This window comes from Notothenia rossii (genome assembly GCF_949606895.1).
Source record: "Notothenia rossii genome assembly, chromosome: 5".
Lineage (NCBI taxonomy): Eukaryota > Metazoa > Chordata > Actinopteri > Perciformes > Nototheniidae > Notothenia > Notothenia rossii.
The window spans coordinates 90,170,062-90,177,561 of record NC_136903.1 but is presented as its reverse complement, the minus strand read 5'-3'; the positions used below and the strand labels follow the sequence as shown (position 1 = coordinate 90,177,561).

Sequence of the window (7,500 nt, the reverse complement as noted above, 5' to 3'; positions counted from 1 at the left end):
CCTGGGCCCTATCCCTCGAAAATGACATACCCAGAAGGAATGAGTATATCTTCACTTCTAAAAGGGGTATAGGAATAACCTTTTTTATCAAAGCAATGATACACCTGTGAGTTGGCTGGAGAAGAATCAATATAGATGTTGCTGTGTCAGAGTAAATTCAGCGATTCTGCACTGCGGTCACCTCAGCCGTCTCTCGCTTTAGTTTTTTCAAATCTGCAGCTCTTCATCCCCTGCTATATTTGATGAGCGATATAAATATTTGTTACCATAAGTTCTTAATAGATCTGTCAGTGTTGGACTCAGTACTAGTTTGACTGCTAACAGAAAAACAATGAATACTTTTGCTGTGTACTTTGTGAGTAATCCTCTGTCAAAGTCCCCTCCATAGCACATAATGCATGTTTCCTGCTATCTTTGATGAGTGATCAAAATACAATTTTACGATTAGTTGTTAATTAAATTGATACTGCTGGACTCGTAGTACGCCTACTAATACCAACAATACAATGAAGTACTTTTATTGTGTTATAAATCCTTTGTAAAGGAGTACAAGAATGTATGTTTGTCTGCTACAGTATGTTTAAAGGTTGGGTAGGTAAGTTTGAGAAACCGGCTCGAGATACACTTGTTGTTATATTCCATGGAATGCTCTTAACATCCCGATAGCAATGAATATCTGAAGTGCTTTGACAAAAAATCAATCTGTGGAAGCCGTGGCGCTGTAAAAAGCACGACCAATCATCTGAGCCGGCCCGGCTAAAGTAACTGGATGGCCTACCTGCCTGTCAGCCTTCCATCTGTGCACAAACTTATCTCGTGCCCTCATTGGTCATGTGCGCGTTCGTGTGTGTTGGAGGAGGGGCTCTGTAAGGAAGTGGCAGATTTTTTCCGGCTGCGTATTTTCAAATTCTAGCGCACTCGAGCTGGTTTCTCCAAAATGACCTACCCCAACTTTAATAATATTAAAAGACCTTTCTTCCTGAGACTGAGGACATTGGACAGAGTGTTTTAAGAGGATATGGTAGACATGATATCAGCACTACTTCCAGTCAGTACTCCGGCAGCAGCTTTTACCCCTTGGAGTCTTTAGAGTCTGGTCTGGGTATCTGGTCTATCCTTCAGCACACTGACACCCTGTCAGTGTTGTTGGCCTCTTATGAAGCTGCTGTCATTTTAAAATGTGATTATTTATCTGGTCCTAGTTCATGCCTCGCAGATTCTTCCATTAGTCCCAGTCATTGCATGTCAGTCAATGGAGCATCAAAAAATGTGTCCAAATCAACTAAATGTTCTTTTTTGTGAGTGAAGGCCAGAGCTAAATTATTGATTGTTTGGTTGTGTAATTACAAGGTGAGAGAAAATAAATCCACATCCTCCTTGTGGCGAAGGTGGCTTCGTCACTGTGGACTGACGGCTTCGGGCTTTGTTTATTGCACATGTGTTTTATTTTGAAAAGTGTTCCCTTTCCCCATGTCTGTTGCTGTTGATTGTGTGCACCTGGTGCCCTGTGTTGTCTCCTCCCCCCTCACCTGTGTCTTGTTGGGTTAATTAGTGTGGGTATTTAGGCTCTATGTTTCCTGTTTGTGGTGTGTGTGAGATCCTTGTGGCTGCTGACTGTGTTCAGGGAGAACAGCGAGATTGAGGCTGTGAGTCATGGGTCTATGATTTTAATAAATGCCCACACCGGGTTATATTTGGGACGTTTTGCCTCTGCCTCCTTGCTTGGTCGGGCCGTTCAACGGTCAGCTTCACACTCCTATATAAACCTATTTACTTTTGTTATACTTACTGTCTTGTATTACAACATTTACATTTTGAACTATATGCTGGATATCTTTCCCAGCCTCAAGGAAATACAATGAAATAAATGGATTTATGATTAAAAAAAAACGGGACATTAGATAAAAATGTATAAATGAATAATGTGCAAACATCTCAAATTTAAATATAAAATGAAAAAAAAAGTTTACTTTTGAAATGATTTCTCCAAAACCTTTCTAAATTATAGTAAATTATTTTTAAATGTTTAGTCAATAGGCCTATACGTGTTTCTGCCTAAAATAGTTGAAATAAGGGCCGGCCCTGAACAATTTGCTGCCCTTGGCAAGATTTTAGATAGCATCATCATAAGAGAGCTGTTTTGAGACCACGTGGTATCACTTGGCTCTGCTGAGGTGGAGGGGAAAGGAGCGCTTGATGCTGCTGCAGTGCTGGGCTCTGCTGAGGTGGAGGGGAAAGGAGCGCTTGATGCTGCTGCAGTGCTGGGTTCTGCTGAGGTGGTATGTGGCCCAAAATATTTAAAAGTGCTTCTGAAGAGAGAAGAGAAGTATATGTGACCATCAAGAGATGCATTATATTTGCTAGACCTAAGACATATTATAGAAATCAGATTACAGGAGCTGCGCAAAATATCCTATAACTTGACTTACTATAGTCAAATGTATCCATATATCTGTGCAAAAGGAGCGCCGACCAAGTTTTGTCTACATAAATGAACAAACTTTTCAGATGGTCGAAATATCTGTATTATAAATCCTGTTTTGATTGGTCTTATCTAATATACTATAAATACTATTTTGAGTTACAGGATTATTGATTTTCATGATCTGTAAACTGTAATCATCACAATTAAAACAAAAAAGTCTTGAAATATTTCACTTTCTGCATAATGAATCGAGAACATATGAATGTTTCATTTTTTTTAAATTAAACTAAATAAAAACAGTTCTATGATATAGTTATTCTTTTAGATGCGCCCGTAGATTCTGCGACTCACCAGATGGCAAAGAAGTAGACGTACAGTGTAATATAGCATATTAAAGATAACGGCTAAGGTATGCAATATTTACAGTAATGGCGAGCATTTTAACACTGATGTAAACTTTACACTGTTGAACATACTTTAAACAGCATAAACTGTAAGGCAATACAAAAAAGCCTACAACTGTACATTTTGGAGGGGATGTAAAAGGAATAGCATTTTAATGACTAGCCTATTACTACAAGCAGGGCAAACATGTGCTCGCCTCAACAGATGTAGATGAAAATAGAGAACCGCAGTGACACGTCCTAAAACCCGGAAGTAAGTTAGCATTTTTAGCACTTCCGGTTCCTTCGACAAAAAGCAATGCAATTTTTCCATAGGGTTTAGGAAACTATCTGAAATCAGGTCTGTGGTTGAGACACATTGAAGAGACGGATCACGTTTTGTTCTACGACATTGAATCCATCAGCAGTGACCCCACTGGTGATTTCTGAAGAGTTTACGTGTCTGAAAAACGATGGTTGTTACCAAGTGGCTGAATAGGACTACAGAAGTTGTTGAGGACGTTGTACGTCATTACGCCGAACACATAAACACTCCTCTAAGTCAGTTAGCACTGTTCTGCTTGAAAGCAAGTCCCTGCCTCCTGCAAACTGTTCAAATAAACGCTTCAACTCGTACCATTTAGAATCTGTGTGTTTGAATATGGATCTTAAATTGGCGTGACGTTGAAGCAGCGACCCTGCTGTAGTTTATAGCATAAAGTTAGCATTTTGCTTCTGGCGACTAGATTTATGATTTGAAAATGATAAAAGTAGGGTAGACATGTGGAGATTATCCGGCTGAACAAAACGTGATCCGTCTCTTAAATGTGTTTCAACCAAAGACCTTATTTCCAGCTATTTTCCAAAATCCTATGGAGGAATTGCATTGGGTTTTGACGAAGGAACCGGAAGGAGTTTACTTCCGGGTTTTAGGACGTGTTACTGCGGTTCTCTATATGACAGGTGAGGTTAAATCTGTGTAGATCATTCTCATATGATTCATGTTTGTCCTTTGCAGGCCACTGTAGCTAGTGCGCCACCCGGTGACGTTTTAAGGTAATACGGGTTGTCGGCATTCAGTTGGTAGTCGGCATGCAATGTACATGTTCACTGTACATGCTGTGGTCATGACTAAAGCCTATGCATTGTGTATTCCTTGTACATACACACATGCATGTATTAAGAAGTATCAACAACTTCTACAATCTGAAGAATCTTTCAAAATGTCCCTGAATTTATGGTGGGAGAAGTGGTAATTGACGTTAACTCTACATATAACTATTGATTAGCAAACAAACGACCTTGCTATCGTCTAAAAGTAAGCCAGCAAATGAAAACTGTTCCATCAACGGTAACTACAATTCAATTGACTTTGAATAATGATCAGATTAACGTTACTGTACCTTTGTCTTTGTCCCGTTTGTCCTCCTCCTCTTTTCTTTCTTCCCTTCTGGACACCAGATAACTTTTTTCTTTTCGACATTGCTAATTACCGTCAGGTAGTTACCGTATTTTTTCTTCTTCCCCCGAGTCACGGCAGGTGTCACTGACCCCCCGTATCGGATTTTGGGGAGGGGGGACGCCATAGTTTATGGACGCTGTACGCAATATAGGAGAAGGGTCCAGCTTCAGCAGGAGCAAGACGGTGGAGGTTGAACCTACTGTATAGGAAGTTGTACTTCCAAATATGGTCGGAAGGGAGCACGCCCAAAACGTGAAACGCTGACGCAAGGATATTTAAAGAGACATGGAGGTTTAGAGAACAGAAAATATGGCGCACAGAGTACAGGTAATTGACGTCCCTAACCCTAACCCTAACCCTATGATCTCATTAATACCTATTTTATATGTACTAAAACATAAAGGAAAAGGAGCCAGTTGAGGTGGTTCGGGCACCTACAGTAGTAAGGATGCCACCTGAATAAACATGTTGGGCTTTTAACTGTTGTGTTGGGCTCTGCCCCATATGGAAGCATTCTATCTGTCCTATAAAAAACAGACACTTCCTTTAAATTGCTGGGACCACCGCCTGGAACACAAAAGAGGTAGACACTCAGCTATCCTACTTGGACCTGCAAAAATAAATCTACAAAGACTTCCAACCACAACCCCCCGGAACGTCTCCACCAGGCCCAACTACAACCTACCCAGCTGAGTGGCTGTGGAGAGTATGCACAGCCAACACACACTGATATCAACTACACACATAGAACACCCTATCAGCCACTGGAACCAGCCACCAGAAAGCTTACCAAACATTACCTCACACTCATCCAGGCTGACTCAGGAAACGGTAACCACTGTACAGAATTAATTGAACTCCTCCCGCTCTAACCTCCCCATCCCTTCTCCGTATCCTAAGACCCCCCACCCCACCGAGGGTACATACCCCAACCTCATCCCGTACCCTGACCCCAAGTCATTCTGCCCTACTCAGGGCTCCTACTCAAACCTTGTCCTCAACCCCCAACCCCTCCAGGCCTCTCAGCAACCATTGAGAGAGCCTCCCCTTCCCCCTTATCATAAGCCTAAAGTACGCAGGTCTCCTCAACAGTCCTTTTGGAGCCCTCCCCTTCTCCCCGGCCCTAAACCTAAGGGCCCTTCCCTGATTACTCCCACCCAGGAGTCTCCCCCCTTCCCTCTTCCAGCTGGGAAGAGACCAAGGGGTAGGCCTAGGACCAGGTGGAGGGATTATATCTCTTCTCTGGCCTGGGAGCGCCTTGGGATCCCCCAGTCAGAGCTGGTTGATGTGGCCAGGAAAAGGAAAGTTTGGGGCTCTCTGCTGGAACTGCTACCTCCGCGACCCGACGACGGATAAGCGGGAGAAGATGGATGGATGGATGGATGGAAAACATACAAATAAAGTTTACTATGCCACCTTTTTGTTTTCATTTATTATTTAGAGAAAAAGATTTTTGCTGAAAGTCATATAGTGTTGTGTCTCAAACGGATAGACTAGGTTATTCATTTATTTGCCTAATAGTTGCTCCAGTTAAGGCCCGAGCCTGTTTTTCAGGTCTCAGGCTCGAAAATGACATTCCCAGAACAAATGACCATATCTTCCCTTCTAAAAGGGGTCAATTAATCATCTTTTTTCTCAAAGTAATGATAAACCTGTGAGTTGGATGTAGAAAAGTCAGAATCAATATAGATGATTTTTATTATAAAAGTAAATTCAGATTGAACATAGTCACTCTGTAAATGATAGTGTCTGTCCAAAAAGAAAACATTACTTATAGTGAAAACCACCCTTGAAAGATGGTGGTAGACTAAAAGCTTTAGGAATCCAAAGTATAACATATAATAAGTACCCTGTATCAAGATTGATGCAAAACAAGTGAAATTTGACCTTTGAAGAGAGATTTAGAAAAAAAAAAAAACACTTCTGGGGTCATTTGGGTGCATGTTCCATATCTCTGGAACCCATCGGTCGATTTTGATGATTGACACCTCTTTTTAACTGTTAGAGCCAATAGAATCGAGAGGGAAGTTCCTAAAATCCATCTAAACATTACCCATTGGTGAATGAGTGATGCATAGCCAGAATGCCCAAAACCGAAGCTGTCACGGCCCGTCCACACAGCGGCGTGCGTTGACGCTTCAACATTCACTTTGAATGGGGTGACGTAACTTTTTGACGAATTGTATTTTGGGAAGCGACGCGTGGATGGTGTTGCTCGCTTCAAAAGTTGAGCAATGTTCAACTTCTGGCGGGGGCGGGAGATTCATGTGATTGGTTGTTGGTCGCGTTGCTCGCAAAAAATCTCCAAAATTCAGACACGCCCACCGCCAAGCGTCAACGCACGCCGCTCTGTGGACGGGCCGTCATACACTCTCGTAGCTCTCATATCAACTAAATATGAAAACTCCATTATTGACATAATATGATGATTTGATATGATCAGTAATCATTTCAAAGTGACACAGACACATTGGATTAACCTTCAGCAGCATGTTGATCATTTTAATGCAATTGAACAAAACTTTTGATCTGAAACAGCAAAGGTAAGACATATTTGCTGTTTTTGCTCCGTAAAGCTACGTTGTGTGTTGTCTGGGTTTGCTTCCCCTGCCGCGAGTTTTGATGACACAGTGATGATACAGTGATGATACTTATACCACTATAATCTGTGGAATATCAGCTCTCATGTGATATCTCGGTTGTGCAGATCCGATAAGTAATAAGGTATTCATACCGTGCATTCTGTGCTAATATTAAAATTAAAAATATTTGAGAATTGTTTTTTTTAGACCTTCAAACACTTTTTACACTAAGAAGAATAAAACTGAAAAGAAACAACAAAGAAAAACTCACCCTTCTGTTGAGTAAAATCTAAATAATGACCAAGCAGCAGAGTTTGTTCTTTGTCAGCGGACAGGAGTGATGTGAGGTTCTGCAGAAACACCAGGAATAAAAGAAGACCATAGGGAAGTGTGTATTGAAAGCCAAAAGAAACTTCTCATTTATACAGACACAGGGAGGAGAGATATGGCCCCCCGCCTATAGCATGTTTTCTTATTTGATTAGGTTCCAATGAGGAGATTATATCTTTTATCCTATTTTATATATATTATTCATCCCCTGTTTGCTATTTAAACATTGTTTATATTATTTTAATTTCTATTTTAGTTATTACTTTCCATTGTATTTCAAATGGATGTTGGAGCCTCCCGCAGGGAAACACCCTGAAA

At 41.1% G+C, this 7,500-nt stretch overlaps 1 protein-coding gene across 1 annotated transcript in view; it reads right to left on the bottom strand.

Moving 5' to 3' along the window:
- LOC307041498 (uncharacterized protein) overlaps nt 1-7,240 on the bottom strand; it is a 185,991-nt gene extending 178,751 nt beyond the window's left edge. The window contains exon 1 of the mRNA XM_079684947.1: nt 7,124-7,240. The gene's annotated coding sequence lies outside the window, so the exon portion shown is untranslated. The remainder of the gene's footprint in view (nt 1-7,123) is intronic.
- Nucleotides 7,241-7,500: the final 260 nt, after the last annotated feature.